Below are 17,269 nucleotides of genomic sequence, written 5' to 3' on the forward strand. Positions count from 1 at the left end.
ATATTCAGTTCAGATATTAACATGCTCATACAGTCGACTTGGGCGACCCGTGCAACCTTAGAAACATTTCGGTAAAAATGGGCTCACACGCCTATGTGATCTGCCCGTGTGGGCCCACTCGTCCCAAATTGGCCTTGGCCGTGTGATCCATTTTTAATGTAACCTATGCTAGCTAAATATTCATATATGTTTTCACTATTTACTTATATATTCATTCAAAGTTGTCTACTAGAGTCATTGTCACTAAATTATTTATATCTTGAGCTAAAAATTTTCAAATTAAGATCTGCTTGATGTTTTTAAAACTAGACTCAAATAACTTTCTACCATAAAATTTTCAGAGTTTATAGTTTATCAAATAAATATAGTAAAATCTTTAAATTTATCCCTATTCTACAGTTTGATAGCTTCAACCTTTCCTTACTAAAAATTATTTATCTCTTAGTGCGGAATTTGGATGATGGTTCTGTTTATTTCTCTTGAAAAAGACTTATTAATAATTTAAAAATATTAATTTAAGCTCTTAATTAATTTTTTTACAATTTTTTATGATTTTCTAAAGTCAGAACAGGGGAATCCAAAATCATTCTGACTTTATCTCACAAACTTTATTATATCTCATAATTTACAATTCCATTGCTTACTCTGTTTCTTCCCTAAAAACCAAGACTCAATAAAATTTAATTTCATATTTTATTCAACTTTTAACTCAATTTACACTATTTTTGATGATTTTTCAAAGTTAGAGTACTACTGCTGTCTAAAACTATTTTAGTGCAAAATGTTGATTTCCAAGGTTATAACACCCTTATTTCCTTTCTCTACATTTTTTTGCATCATTTTCTCTTATTTCTCTACAGCAAGCAATTTCGGCTTTTCGCCAAATCCCATTTTTCGCCAAAAGTTTGGGGAATTGGAGAGAAAATCGAAACTCTATTACTATTATTTTTATTATTATTTTTGCAGCAAAAAGACAATTAGATTATTTTCTGATAACCTCTCCCCAATTATCTCCTAAAATCACTCCCTATTAACCCACTAAAACACAACTAGTCAGAATTTTGCCCCAACACAACTCTTAACTGAAATTGGAGAAAAATTATTGTCTCCACGCCATTACAGAGAATTGAACACAGGACCTCCAACACACCAACACTCCACTTAACAACCAGACCAGCAGGCCAATTCTGATATAAACTTACCAACAATTAAACTTAAGCCCTTTACACAAGGTTATGGCTTTATTTGTAAAAATACCAAAATTTACCCAAGTAAGGCTTGAACTTAGGACCTCACACATACACCCAGAACACTTAACCACTGAAGTAGATACACACTTTTGTGTCACACATATATGAAATCAAAAATTAAAATTTTGGGGTGTTACAACTTTACCCCCTAAAAGAAAATTTTGCCCTCGAAATTTACCTGATCAAAACAAATGAGGATAGTACTAACTCATCGCATCCTCAGGTTGTCACGTCGTCTCCTCAATACTATGATTACGCCAAAAAACCTTCACCAGAGGGATAGAATTCCTTCTTAGAACCTTAACATCAATATCAAGAATCTGAACCGGCTCCTCCTCAAAGGTCAAGTCTGGCCTTACCTCAATCTCATCAATAGGAACAGTATGAGTAGGATCAGAGCGATGACACTTCAACGTAGAGACGTAGAACACGTCATGAATCCAATCCAACTCCGGAGGTAGCTCTAATTGATAAGCAACTGGTTCCACTCGCTTCAGAAAACTAGAAGGTTTAATAAACCTAGGGCTTAACTTGCCCTTACAACGAAACCTCAATACCTTCTTCCATGGCGAAACCTTGAGAAATACAAAGTCCCCCACGGAATACTTAATCTCTCGACGCTTTAGATCTGCATAGGATTTCTGTCTGTCAGATGCCACTTTCAGACGATCCCGAATCAGTCTAATCTTATCCTTAGTCTCCGATACTAACTCAGTACCCAGAATACGTCGCTCACCCAACTTAGTCCAACAGAAAGGAGTACGACACTTACGACCATACAGTGCCTCGTAAGGTGCTATTTGGATGCTAGACTAGAAACTATTATTATAGGCGAACTTCGCTAACGGTAGATAATCCTCCTAACTGCCTTAGAAATCAATAACACAGCTTCTGAATCTTAGCCTTAAGTTTCACTGGCTCCTTTGGTGCCATTCGATAGGGGGCGATGGACGCCAGAGCTGTACCTAGAAGTAGCTCAATCCTAAATTTCAACTCGCGACTCAGAGATAAACCTAGTAGCTCCTCCGGAAAGACGTCCAGAAAATCTTTTACCTTTATTATATCTTTAATTGTAGAATCCCCAAAATCTGAAACATTTACATAGGCCAAGAATGCCTCACATCCTTTACGAACCATCTTCTCTGCCACCACTGTAGAGATCACATTAGATAAGTAATTCGGGCATTCTCTAATCATGACTACCTCCTTATCCTCCTCAGTCCTTAGTACGCCCCTCTTAGTCACACAGTCCAAGCAACACGATGCTTGACCAACCAGTCCATCTCTAAAATTAGGTCAAACTCCCTAAACGGAAGCTCTATCAAATCAGCCAGGAAGATTGCCCATTGTACCTATAAAGGAACGTCACTATACAGTTTGCTAACTCTAACAAATTGCCCTAACGAACTTAGTACCGTAACCTCACTTGTAGTACTCTCAATAAAATCCCCAAGTTTCCAAATACATTGCTAGCTATATATGAGTGAGTAGACCCTATGTCTATCAAGGCAATATACGATACATCAAGAATAAAGAACGTACCCGTGATGACGTCCGGAGCATCTCCATCCTATTGGAGACGAGCAGCATAAACTAGGGCCAGCTGTCTCGCCTTAGCCTATCTAGCACCTTTGCCCAGTGCTCTCTGCCCACGAACAATACCATTACCACATTTGGCGACGTCTACGGCCCCTCGGTGGCTGCTGCACTACCTTCTGTGGCTGTGCTATACCAGTATTTAGAGCTTGCATCTGATCGGCCCTCAGTTGATACTCCCTAATACGGTGCTCCAATGACCCACACTGCAAGCACGCCCCAATCCTTCTAGAACACTCCCCCTGATGGCGCCTAACACAATCAGTACATGACTGCAGTCCAGTAACAGTAACAGGGGGCCCAGTTCTAACCGGCCCATTAGCGCTGAACTTTTTCTTAGGCCTCTATACAGAATTCGAGGGTTTCGAATCCCTCTTGTTCTTACCCCTCTCGCAGTCACGGTTCTGGCGCTCAGCGCAGTTAACCTCAGCGGTGATCTTTGCCTTCTCCACCAGTGCAGAAAAATTACAGAGCTATCAGGACTCTCAAATTGTCTCTGAGCTCATCCTCAAAACAAATACATCGCTCATACTCAGAGGCCACTATACTTCGCGCATAGTGGCTCAGTTGTAGGAACTCGGCCTCATACTCGGCCACTGATTGATCTTCCTGAGTCAGATTCATGAATTCCCTTCTACGGGCATCCACGTAGCTCGCCCCCACATATTTCCTCTGGAAGGCGGTCTTAAATAACTCCAGGTCAGACGTTCGGATTGAGTGCACTCCTTAACAGTGAGCCACACTGATAAGCTTTATCCCTCAACAGTGAGACTGCACCCTTTAATTTCTACTCTGGAGTGCAGTCTAAGTCATCCATGATCCTCTCCGTGGCCTCAATCCAGTACTTAGCCACATTAGGGGAAGCTTTAGTGACACCTCTGAAGAGTACAGCTCCATTGGACCGGAGTCGTTCCGTAACTGACCTTTGGCCCTCAGATTCAGTACTGGACCTAACGACCCTATCTAAAATCCTTAGCATAGCCTGGGACAATGTATCATCCCCAGCCATGCGATCTTGAGACCCAATCTCAGTAGTAGGCGACACTGGCGTCTCACTCGTATCCAAATTCAGTATGTTACCCAGTAAAGAGGACTCAGCTCGAGCTCCTCTGCAGCCTTTAGTACCCCCGTCTGCGGATACCTTGTGTGCTCATTTTCTAATCATATTTATCTGTATTAATAGTTTTATGAATCAGTTACAGTTCTAGTGTTTATTAACAAATGTTTTATGTAAAACAGTATCGGTTATTCAGAGTTCATTTTTGTAAATCGCAGTCTCACTACAGTTTTCAGTTTCTCTACAATTTTTCGTTTACGCTAACTAGAGTATTTTCAGTACAATTTACTACCTATAGTAGTTTCAGAATATACTATCCATAACAGTTTTAGTTAAAAAACAAATCACAGTTGAGAATACTTACAGACTTGGCATCGGAGACTCGGTGTACCACTTACTCAGTAAAAACATTTCAAATCATTTGGAAATCAATCAATTTTTTGAAAACCCATTTTTTTATAAAACCCATAATCCACAACCGAGTTTTATAACCTGGTTCTGATACCACTAACTGTAACACCCCAAACCCAGCCTAGACGTTAAAGCCGTATCTGGCAATGTCACACGATAGTGTTTTTGAAACCTCATTGTTACGATGAAAACATTCTATGTTATTATCTTTAGTAAACCTTTGTTAAAACTTAGGAAGTCTTCTTTATTCATTTAAAACATTTTTTTTCAAACATCCCTTGTTGCGGAAGCTTTAATAAAACAGTCTAAGTGATCATGCATTTAGAAAATACTTTAAATTTTTGAAAACCGAATTTCCTACGACCAGCAGGTATAAATCCATAAAGTAAAATAAATAAATAAAAACCTAAATTTAAAACAAAAGTCCTAGTGAGTCCTTAAATTACAACCTAAATAATCAATAATAATCAAATTATAAATCGTAAATTGAAAACCATGAAGTCCAAAAATTACTGTGGTCACCACTGAGTCCTCTGTCGCACCGATCCGTCTAAGTCTGAGGATTACATGTGTACATTAAACAAAAAGGGTGAGTTTACGTAAACTCAATGTGTAATCCCGCAGAAACAATCAAACAATCAGTATTCACAGTGCACAGTTAAACAGTCTTGGGCCTAAGCCTTTTTCAATATTAGTGACAGTTTGGGACTTAGCCCATCTCATTCAGTGTCAAAAATGCAGTAGGGCCTTAGCCCATCATAGTATCAGTAGCAGTAATAGTTATGCAATAGCAAAATCCTACCCAACCAGGCTTTACACACCATCTCCGTTCCAACCCTACACTCCATGTGGGGATATAATCAACCCACCCATCCCTACACTCCAAATAGTACCGAATGTGGCACAAAACAGTAGTTTACAGTTGAGCTGCCAGTAAGTTAGGCTTAAGGCCTTTCAGTACACTTCCTCTAAATAACAACCCCTAACCCAATGCAATGCAACATACAATAGATGATATGCTATTATGTAATTTCAGTACATATATTTAGTTCAGATATTAACATGCTCAGTACAGATATCATGCAGTAAATTTCACACATTTAGGGGTCTAAGTAGTGCTTACCGACCTTACAGTAGGTTTATAGTCGACTTGGGCGACTCGAGCAACCTGTAATGGCCTAAATTCAAGGTTATTGGAACAGTGGTTTTGTAACCACAAATCTGATTTAAAGATAAATTTATTTTAATATTTTTTCATGAATATTGATATGATAGGAAAATCGTATGAAAATATCGTTAGAAAAATTTTACTGATTTAGTGGTTAGTTAGAAAAAGAAATTATTGAAGAAATTGGGTAAAAACAAAGTATCGAGACCTCGATCTCATAAAATCGAGTCAAAAATATTTTTATAAATATTTATGAAATTTTAGTAATGTGGTATTAAAATTTCGTTAGGAAATTTTAATCTTTGGGTAGTCAATTAAATAAAAAGGATTAAATTGGAAAAGGTGTAAAAGTGGCTGGGATGATTAAATAGCTTAAGTGTCTAATGAGAAAGGATTTAAAAGGCAATTAGACCTAAAATTTATTTGGGCTGGACGGCAATGGCATGAAATCAGCAAGAAAATGGATGATTTAAGGGCAAAATTAGAATATTGCATAATTAACTAAACAAAATTAGGACTAATATAGAAATATCTAGATTTCTTGTGATTTCTCTTCATTCTCATTAGTAAAAACGCCATAGGAGGGGTTCTTTAAGCTGGTATTTCATACTTTTTGCACCAAATGAGTTAATCACTGTCTTTTTCTTGTAATTTTTGTATTTTTAAGACTTTTACAACTAGGTCCTACTATCAAATTCATTAGTTTTTGATTTCATGGATGAAATTGAAAGTCACCATGGTTGAGTGCTGTAATTTTATGATGAAATTGCATGAAATTGAAGCTTTAATTTGTTTATGAGATGATTTTATTAGGTAATTTCAATAGAAATTGATTTTTAGAACCTAATTGAGAAAAAGTTTGGAATGAAAGTCTAGTACTGAAATTCTGATTCCCAAAGGTTATAAAGTAGTTTAAAGTGATAGAATAAAGTGTTAATTGAGAAAAATCAGCTCAATTGAGAGGTTAATTGAGTAGGGACGAAATTATCATTTATTAAAAACTTAGGGGAAAATGGTAATAAACATCTTGCACTAAAACAGTTTTGGGCAACAGCAGTAGGCTAACTTTGAAAAATCACCATAAATTGTGGAAATCGAATTAAAGGATGAACAAAATATGGAATTAAAGCTTATTGAGTTTAGTTTCTTATAGACGGTGTGTGAGACAAGGTCAGAATGAATTCGGATTCCCTTGTTCTGACTTTGGAAAATTATCAAAAATTAGAGAAAAATAATTAGGGGTTAAATTTTACATGTTTAAATTATTAATGAGTCTATTTTCAATAGAAACAAACTGACACATCATCCAAATTTTGTACTAAGAGATAATTAATTTTTAGAAAAAAAGGATGAAGCTGTCGGACAGCAGAACAGGGGTAAGTTTTAAGATTTTACTGTACTTATTGGCTAAACCAAAAATTCTGAAAATTTTATGGTAGAAAGGTATTTGAGTCTAGTTTGAAATTCTATAGCTTGAGATATAAATAATTTAGTGACTACGACTCAAGTAGATAGCTTTGAATGAACTATAATAATAGTGGAATTATAGAGAATGTTACATATGAACAAGAAATCTATTAAATTGATGATTAAATTTATTTATTTAGATCCAAAAAATTCAAATACGAAGCTAGATCGAGGAAAGGAAAAAGTTAGGGATTAGCAGATTTTTGTATATGAAAAAGTATTGAGGTAAGTTCGTGTAACTTAAATTATATTCTTAAATGCTTGAAATGTATGTTACTGATGTGAATATGATTTGAATGTTCATTGTATGAAAATTGATAAAACATTGATATATTTGATAAAAAGGGGAAAAAAATCCCGGTTGAATAAAAGGAAAATTCGATGGATCTCTAAAAAGGAATTGAGGGTAAAAAGGATCTAGCCCGGACGAGTGATCCTATCCTGATATAGCCCTCCCGAGGAATATGTGTAAAATGGATTTAGCCCAGACAGGTAATCTAAATTAGGGTCTGAATTTAGCCTGGACTGGTAATTCAGATCCAAGCTCATTAGAGTAATTGTCGTTACAGGGGATTTAGCCTGGACTAGTAACCCCGCTGTAATGATGAGGTTCACGGGAGTGTGCTTTCTGAAATGGAAATGTGCGCACATGAATATAAATTGACAGACCCAGAATTGTACACTAAAAGTGTACATCTGAAAACCCATCAAAATTTCGAGAAATTCAACGGGATAAATATGGGAAATAATAAGGGTAATAGAAAACATGGAATTGATGAGCTCATCAATCAATAATCTTTGTATTGAACTCATATGATTCTATTTGATTAATGTTTTGGCTGAGTTTGTGTGTGATAGGTAAATGGTAAATTGAATGGATGTATGATTATTTATTGTATTGTATTGAAAATATTAGGTAAGTATAATTCTTGTTACATGGGCTTACGAAGCACAACGTGCTTACCCAGTTTCATTTTTCCCTGTTTTGTAGTATTAAGAGATCGGAGATCAGATTGGGTCGGAGATACATCACACTAGACACATCACATTATCAACCTCAATATTTTGGTATATCAAGAAACTTTATTTTGGAAACCAATTGCATGTATAAGTTAATAAAGTAAATGTTAATGTGAAATGAATGTAAAGTTAGCCATTGGTATGGCTAACAAATCCTGGTTTTGGTATGTGATGAGGTTATCTTATGGATATGCATGAATCTATCTTGAAAATATGTTGAATATTGGTCTCGGTTTAAAATTGTAGGGAAGGTTAGATATCTATAAAGGAGTTATATTGAGTTTATAAAATTTTTTTAGAGTTTTACGAAAAATTTCCTATGGTTTCGATTTAATTCCGGTTTGGTCCTGATGCATGTTTTGGGCTTCAGAGGCCCATCTAAGGGATGTCATAACATGTTTTGGTAAACAAATAGGATTTAACTCATAATAACAGAAAAATTAATTTGGTAAATCGGTAATGCCTCGTACCTTATTTCGACAATGAATACGGGTAGGGGGTGTTACACAACCTTAGAAACATTTCGATAAAAATGGGCTCACACGCCCATGTGATCTGCCTATGTGGGCCCATATGCCCGTGTGGCCCGCTCGACCCAAATTGGCCTTGGCCGTGTGATCCATTTTTAATGTAATCCATGTTAGCTAAATAATCATATATGTTTTCACTATTTATTTATATGTTCAGTCAAAACTGTCTAATTGAGTCATTATCACTAAATTATTTATATTTTGAGCTACAAAATTTCAAAATAAGATCTGCTTGATGTTTTTGAAACTAGACTCAAATACCTTTCTGCCATAAAATTTTCAGAATTTATAGTTTATCAAATAAGTACAGTAAAATCTTCAAATTTATCCCTATTCTACTGTTTGACAGCTTTAACATTTCCTTACTAAAAATTATTTATCCCTTAGTACGGAATTTGGATGATGTTTTCGTTTGTTTCTCTTGAAAATCGACTCATTAAGGATTTAAACATATAAATTAAGCCCCTAATTAATTTTTTTACAATTTTTGATGATTTTCCAAATTTAAAATAGGAGAACCAAAAATCATTTTGACCTTATCTCACAAACTTTATTATATCTCATAATTTACAATTCCATTCTTACACTATTTATTCCATGAAAAACTAGACTCAATAAACTTTAATTTCATATTTTATTCAACCTAACTCAATTTTCACTATTTTTTATGATTTTTCAAAGTTAGACTATTGTTGCTGTCCAAAACTATTTTAGTGCAAAATGTTTATTTCCAAGGTTATAACACCCTTATTTCCTTTCTCTACAATTTTTTTCACATCATTTTTTTCTTATTTCTCTTATTTCTCGACAGCAAGCAATTTCAGCAATCTCGTTTGTTTCTCTTGAAAATAGACTCATTAAGGATTTAAACATATAAATTAAGCCCCTAATTAATTTTTTTACAACTTTTGATGATTCTCCAAATTTAAAATAGAGGAACCAGAAATCATTTTGACCTTGTCTCACAAACTTTATTATATCTCATAATTTACAATTCCATTCTTACACTATTTATTCCATGAAAAACTAGACTCAAAAAACTTTAATTTCATATTTTATTCAACCTAACTTAATTTTCACTATTTTTTATGATTTTTCAAAGTTAGACTATTGTTGCTGTTCAAAACTATTTTAGTGCAAAATGTTGATTTTCAAGGTTATAACACCCTTATTTCCTTTCTCTACAATTTTTTTCATATCATTTTTTTATTTCTCTTATTTGTCGACAACAAGCAATTTCAGCTTTTTGTCAATTCTCGTTTTCTGCGTTTCAAGTACACACCTGGTATCGTTTCTGATGCGTAAGTACTCTTAAGCCTCTAGAACCTAAAAATCAACCAACGTATCTCCAGATTAATCACTTAATTCATTTTTAATCAACCAATTTCAGAAAGAACTCGACTAAAACCTAACAAAACCCTTACCTCGCTTGAGTAACCACGACTTCGCACAATCGCAACGTCGATTCAAAACCATCGACCCCTTGATTAACTCCTAAACACCAAAAAGGAATCTCCCTTTTAGAGATTAACCAAGAATGATTAACAATAGACAAAACTGTTACTTACCGAACACGCGCAACAAACGATGACAACTAAATCAATTGGAAAAAAAAGAAAGAAGCAGAAGAGGAAAAAATAATGGAAATTTTGGCAGTAACTAGGGGAAAGAATCGGTAGAGGAGAGAAAAGAAGAAGAAGAAGAAGAAGAAGAAGAAGAAAACGTCAGAAAAAGTTTAGGGAATTGGAGAGAAAACCGAAACACTATTATTATTTTTTTGCAACAAAAAGACAATCAGATTATATTTGATAACCTCTCCCCAATTATCTCCTAAAATCACTCCCTATTAACCCACTAAAACACAACTACTGAAAATTTTACCCCAACACTTAGTCGAAATTGGAGCAAAAATACTGTCTCCACGCCATCACAAAGAATAGAACACAAGACCTTCAACACTCCAACACTCCACTTAACCACCAAACCAGCAGACCCATTCTGATATAAACTTACCAACAATTAAACTTAAGCCCTTTGCACAAGGTTAAGGGTTTATTTGTAAAAATACCAAAATTTGCCCAAGTAAGGTTTGAACTTGGGACCTCTCACACACACCCAAAACACTTAACCACTGAAGTAGATACACATTTGTGTGTCACATACACGAAATCAAAAATTAAAATTTTAGGGCGTTACACCTTCAACCACCATCTAAAATTCCTCCACTATGACCTATAGCTTCTCCACCTCCACACCACCGTCCAAGGTTCCCATCTCCTCCTATTTTCTTTTGATCGCCACCCTTTCTGTCGTAAACCACCGCGAACCGCCACAGGAAAACCTTCCACTCATTTTCTTTTCTCTTTTCTCTTAATATTGTTAACAAACCCTCCCACTCTTTTTATATTTTTTCTCTCACCTCATTGGACCATCTTCGGACCTCCGCTCCTCTATAGCCAGACCATCATCAATCCGTCGTCGAGCCGCCAATGTCAGACCATCGTTGTCGGTGACCAAAATTTTCCTTTTTGCTTCCTCTTTCTTTTACCGATTCCTTAGTGACTAAAACTCATATTTTTTTCACTTATTCGATTATTTATTTCTAGATCACTCAAACATCAATCTCATTTCATTCTCAATCCTTCGATCGTCTCGTATTAAATCAAGTGTAAGTAAAGTTGTTCGATTTGTAAAATTCTTCATTTTAAAAATACCATGGTTTGGTCGAATGGTATAGGGTGATAATATCATCGAGTTATTTTATTATTGGTTTAACATAAGTACTAATGTAATTTCGTATCAACTTGAAGGACCAAACGACGCTGATCAAAGAGATCCTTAGTGTGATAACAAAGACAACTAATCAAAGTCTCGATTTAAGGGTAACTGATGGTGATAACTTTTTCAAACAATTAAAATTTTAAGTTTTAAAAATCTAATCTGATAGATCTAACTAAAATACTTGTTTGATGCAATAGATTCATCTACTGACTTAGATCCAAGTGAAATCTTCTCTAATAGGGTTGTAGCAATCAGATCTACGGTTTAAGGTGTGAGATCTAACTCTCATTTTAAGTGAAATATAACGTTATTTACTTTAATAAAATTTTAATTAATTAATTAATTTGTTAGTACATTAAGTACTCGAGTGGAGTTGAAAAACTCAATCAAAGATGAATCCAAGTAAGTGTCCTAAACTATTAAGTGTTGTGAAAATTCATGATTTGTGATATGTGATATATGTAATGTTGATCTCAACTCTATGTTATGTGATTTATGGGTAGATTGATATGTGATGATCTAAACATGTGATATATGTATGTGTATGTTAAGATCCATGTTTTAATATAAATATGTATATTAAAGCATGTTAAAGTGAAAGCTATGTGATATGTGAAAATGTGAGCATGATACATGCATATGTGTAAAAATCAAGAAATATGAGTTACGAGCATGAATATGTGAAAAATGTGAAAAGTGAAACATATGTGTTAAAATGATCATATCACATGCATGGGGTGGGATTGTGAAAGGAGGAAGCTTTGTGGCAGTTTAACTACGATTATGTGGTCGTTATCAGGTCCACGATGCATTTGTGGAAATCAGACTCAGGTTAGTTTTAATTTGGCAGTGCACAAGTCGAAGACTAGAAGACTTCCAGCTTCTAAGCACAACTTCGACTAAGTTAATATCCTGCATAGTTCGAGATAAGCCTGTGGTGGGCTTTAGCAAAGAAAGCGTTGTGAAAATACTAATCAATGTAGATATTTGTGGAGTTATGCCTTACATTTTTCAGCTTTTTCTCTCCGAGTTAAACTTTATTTTTAGTTTCTCACTTAAACTCTGATTAGTGTAGGTTATTTTAATATTATTTGACCTCAAAATTGAGTTTATAAATAAGCCTTTTTTCCAACTTAAAAAAAATAACCTATTACATATTTAGATATTAGCTTTTACAAGCTTTCAGAGAATTTTACATTTACGTTTTGAGGATTCTCATTTTGGGTTTCAGGGTTTAGTTTTATCTCCATCTTTTGTACTATTCGTTTTTGCCGTTTTAGTGAAATTATCTTTACCCGTGGTTTTTTATCCTCTTCGAAAGGGTTTTTTCATATAAAATATTTGTGTTCGATCTTTTCAATTTCTTCGTTATTTTACTTGTTTGTTGCTTAAACTGGGTTTATCCCCAATAGAGGTTATATCAATAAGGTCCTTGTATTACTAAAATTGTTAAACAAGACATCAAATCTTATGTGGCATAGTTTAAAATGCAAAATTTAAAGAAAAATAAATATTGAAAAAATGGAAGTTTTAAAAATTTTGGTTTTAAGATTTTTTTATAAAAGCTTTATCATCCACTCTCTCTTTTTCTTTAAAATTTTTATTTTAAATTATGCCATATAAGATTTGACATGTTATTTAATTAACGGTTTTAATAATATAAAGATCTGGTTGATATAACATTGATAGTTTGGATGTAATTAGAATATTTTGAAGTTTGGGGGACCAATTTAGAATGAGAATCATAGTTAGGAAATGTATGATGTAATTATATCTAAATATAATTATGTCACATTATAAAACAAATTCATGTTATAATATTTGTTTAATTATATAAATATTAATTAATTTTGCTTTAAAATCAAATAACAAAAAGGATAAACACAAATTTAAGAATTTTGGTGATCTTATCTCATTATTCAATTAATTTTATGGATACAAAAAAAAAATATGATTTAAGAGAAGGAGAATGAGATTTGAGAGAATAAATTTTTCTCATAAAAAATTACCATATTTAATTTTAGGATTTTATTATGTTTCTATTAGCTATTTAATAATTAACATAAGTAATGGTTACCTAAAAAAATACGGGGTTTGTATATAAGAAATTTTGGGTTTAAAATATGTTAGAAACAAATATTGTCTTCAGTTCCAAATCTATAATATTGGAATTCGTAAAATTTGAAGAAATTATTATAGAGAATAGTGAGTTTTATTTACAATTCATTAATGTCCAATTTTCAGGAGTAAACGATTGGTTTCTGTGAGTTTTGTGCCTCCATACTTCATTCTTGTTTGGGTGAGTCAACTAATTATATAAAATTGGCCCATTCATCCACAAATTTATAATGTAAAATCTAATTTCAACCTTAACATTAATCCCCTATTTAATTGAAATTAGAAAAAGAGAAAAAAAAAAGTGGAATTAGAGCAGTAAGACATGTTGAGTAGCAATAATGTGAAAGGGACAAGACATTCCCCTGCAAGCATAAAAATGCCATCCAATAATATATGTTGTTCATCTCAAAAACGACAATTAATATGCAATCATTGATCTATAAAACGACACTCAAGTTGAATGCCCCAATTGTGGACAGCAGCAGCCGATGCAAATTTTAGTTACACAGGACTTTTAATTATTTGGTAAATTTATATTGGATAACAAAAATACCATTTTATATATTAATATAAAACATCATAATTGATATACGCCTTCCGCCTGCCTATGTTTTCCTCATTAAATGTGTTAAAAAGAATTGTTATTGTTGTGGAACAGTTGTAGTCTCCCACCAAGTGCTATGGCATGGACCATTTTGCCACTTATAAGAATTTTACACCACAATAAACAAGTCGAAATAGAGTATTGATTGTTTTAGTGAAAAACCATTAAAATTATGGTAGAATAGTCCTAAATATTGTGAAATAAAATTGAAAAATCCCAATAAAATTATTAGAGTAAAACCTATGATCTATACTAAACAAGATATAGATGAATTTGATATACAAATAAAAGAATTATTGGAAAAAATGATTAATAGAAACTACATTCTAGTCCTGCTTTTATGGTAAGAAACATGCTGAAATAAAAAGAGGAAAAACTAGGATGGTAATTAATTATAAAAATAAAATTAAAATATTATTTTTGATGAATATTTTATTCCAAGAAAGGATATTTTAATTAATCAAGTTAAACAAGCAAAATATTTTAGTAAATTTGATTGTAAATCGGGATTTTGGCAAATTTTAACTGATGAATCTAAACCTTTAACAACTTTTAGTGCACCTAATGGACATTATCAATGGAGAATAATGCCATTTGGATTATGTATGCACCACAAATCTTCCAAAGATGGATGGATTCTATATTTAATAAATATAAAAATTTTTGTGTAGTTTATATAGATGATATTTTAATATTTTCAGATACATTAGAAAAACATAGAAAACATTTAAATATCATTTCTCAAGAATTCATAAAACATGGAATAATCTTGAGTCCCAAGAAAATAGAATTAGAAAAAACATAAATAGAATTTTTAGGATTAAATTTATCAGCAAATGGTCTTAAACTATAAGATCATATTATTGTAAAAATAAAAGAATTTCCTTAAAATATTGAAGATAAAAAAACAGTTCAACAATTTTTAGGAATAGCTAATTATGGAATAAATATCTTTCCTAACTTATTTGAAAAAATAGGTGAGTTATATGAAAAGCTAAAAAATGATAAACCTTTTAGCTGGTCTAAAAAAGATTCAGAAATTATAAAAAATTTAAAATCAGAAATAAATTATATTCCAAAAGTCTATTTACCTAAACAAGATGGTAAATTAATTTTAGAAACAGATGCATCACAAAATTATTGGGGATGTATTTTAAAAGCTAAAACAGCTAATAATGAAGAATTAATATGTGGATATAGTTCAAGTAAATTTAAATCAAATGAAACTAATTATGTTATATATGAAAAAGAGTTATTAGCTATTAAAAAAGGAATAAAGACTTTTCTTATATATTTAGCACCTGAAAATTTTATCACAAAAATTAATAATCAGGCAGTTAAACAATTTCTTACTAATAAAAGTTTAGAAACTATACCTAGGAGAATTAGATGGTATAATGAATTATGTACTTTTAATTTTGAAGTTCAATATGTGAAAGGCACTGATAATATTATTGCTGATTATCTTAGCAGGCCTTATAGATAGAGGTAAAAAACCTCTAGAACAAGTTGGAGAATGGACCACTGTCCATAAAAAATCCAACAAAGGGAAGTAAATAAATCCTAATCAAGGATTTATTACAATATCTCCACAAGCATCATTTTATCCTAATCAGGGATATTATGTTCCTTATCCATTGGTAAGACAATCAGTTAGATCTTAATTAAATTTTACACCAAGAACGGTAAGCCAATACCCTTGGTTTCAAGATCCAAATTCGGCATTTCAAGCTAGTTATTCTAAAACTATAAAGGAGCGAAAAATTTGTTAAAACAACAACAAATTCCAGAAATAAAATATTTTTATAATCCAGGTTTATCATCAGAATTATATAATTTTATGAATGACATATGGAAAAACCTATATTTCTGAACAAAGAGCTAATTTCAGAAGAGCTCTTACAAAGTTTTCACAATTTTTAGTTAGAAAAACAACTAAAGAAAAAGAAGCTCGTTGTTATAGGCCAATTTTGGGCCATTTTTTAAAATAACTCGGGCCCAGTTACATTTACAAATGACCCCTTTAAATTGCCTAAACCCGAATGGCCCATTTTACACCCTCAATCCCTTACAAACTCATCAGACCCACTTAAGCCCAAATTACCCACTTAAATAACCTCTAAACCCATTTACAAATAAAACCCAAATACCCCTAAACCCATTACAATCTAACCCATACCCACTAACCTAAACCAACCAAGCCCACCTAAACTAAAACCAAACCCACCAAATACCCTAGCCCCATTCGGCTCCCACTTGTGCTGCCACTGCCACCAAAGCCTGCAGCACCGGCCACCTGCCCTCTGCGCCCCCATCACCTCTCTACTCTCCTGCAAGACAAAAAGGGACAAGACAAAAACTAATAGAGAATAAATTGTAAGGCTATAAAAAGCCATGAAAATCAATGTAAAAGGGGGGTTGGGATTCGGCAGTTTGAAAACACAAAAGAGATAAGAAAATAATTCCAAATCCAAAATCAAAGTAGTAATCCAATCGATATCCAAGTGAAAGAACAGCACAAAATCAAACTTTAAACAGCGAATCAGATAATCAAATCCAAAACCTAAGGTGAACATTCTATTTTTTTATTTTTTTAATTTTATATTCGAATCTATTTATCAATATCTATAAACACATAAATAAATAAATAAATAACAATACTAATAAAAAACATATAAAAATAACATAATAAAAAAGAAAAAAAAAGAGAAAGAGAAATTTTACCTTTCACGGTGGCCGGCGCCGGCGCCGGCGAAGGTCTGGTGACGGACTGGTGACCGGCCCCCTGGCCGGTAGCCCCCTCTCTCCTTTCCCCTTTCCCTCCTCTCTCTCCCTCTCCTTTCTTCTCTCTTTTTTTTTTCTTTTCTCCCTTCACAAATGAATTTTTTTCTGAAAATGGACCTATTTATAACCCTCTGAAACGACGTCGTTTTAGGGTCAGCGTGTTTTTAAACGGAAGGGCTAATTGCGCATTTAGCCCTTCCGCTTTTTTATTAGTTTACAATCAAGTTTTAATTTACTTTAATTTGGACCTGAAAGTTGTCGCGTGATTCGATTTAGTACCTTTGCTGTTGTGCGTTTTAAAATAGTTCGAAAAATTGCATTTTTGGCCCCCCACTGTTGCACGTGTGTTCTAATAAGTTCTTTCTTCTTTATTTCTTTTTTAAAATTCGCCCCTAACTTTGTTTTTGTTTCGATTTTCATTCTTTTTTTTACTTTTCCTTATTATTTTGTTTTAATTTCAATATTATTTGTATTAATATATTT

At 33.1% G+C, this 17,269-nt stretch overlaps 1 long non-coding RNA gene across 1 annotated transcript; it reads right to left on the reverse strand.

Annotated features, from left to right (window-relative positions):
* Positions 1 to 15,938: 15,938 nt before the first annotated feature.
* On the reverse strand, positions 15,939 to 16,881 carry LOC107896016 (uncharacterized). Its single transcript, XR_001683557.2, has 2 exons — positions 16,727 to 16,881; positions 15,939 to 16,332 (listed from the first exon to the last, which is right to left on the reverse strand). It is a non-coding gene; the product is annotated as an uncharacterized lncRNA (long non-coding RNA).
* Positions 16,882 to 17,269: the final 388 nt, after the last annotated feature.

This window comes from Gossypium hirsutum, chromosome A10 (assembly GCF_007990345.1).
Source record: "Gossypium hirsutum isolate 1008001.06 chromosome A10, Gossypium_hirsutum_v2.1, whole genome shotgun sequence".
NCBI lineage: Eukaryota > Viridiplantae > Streptophyta > Magnoliopsida > Malvales > Malvaceae > Gossypium > Gossypium hirsutum.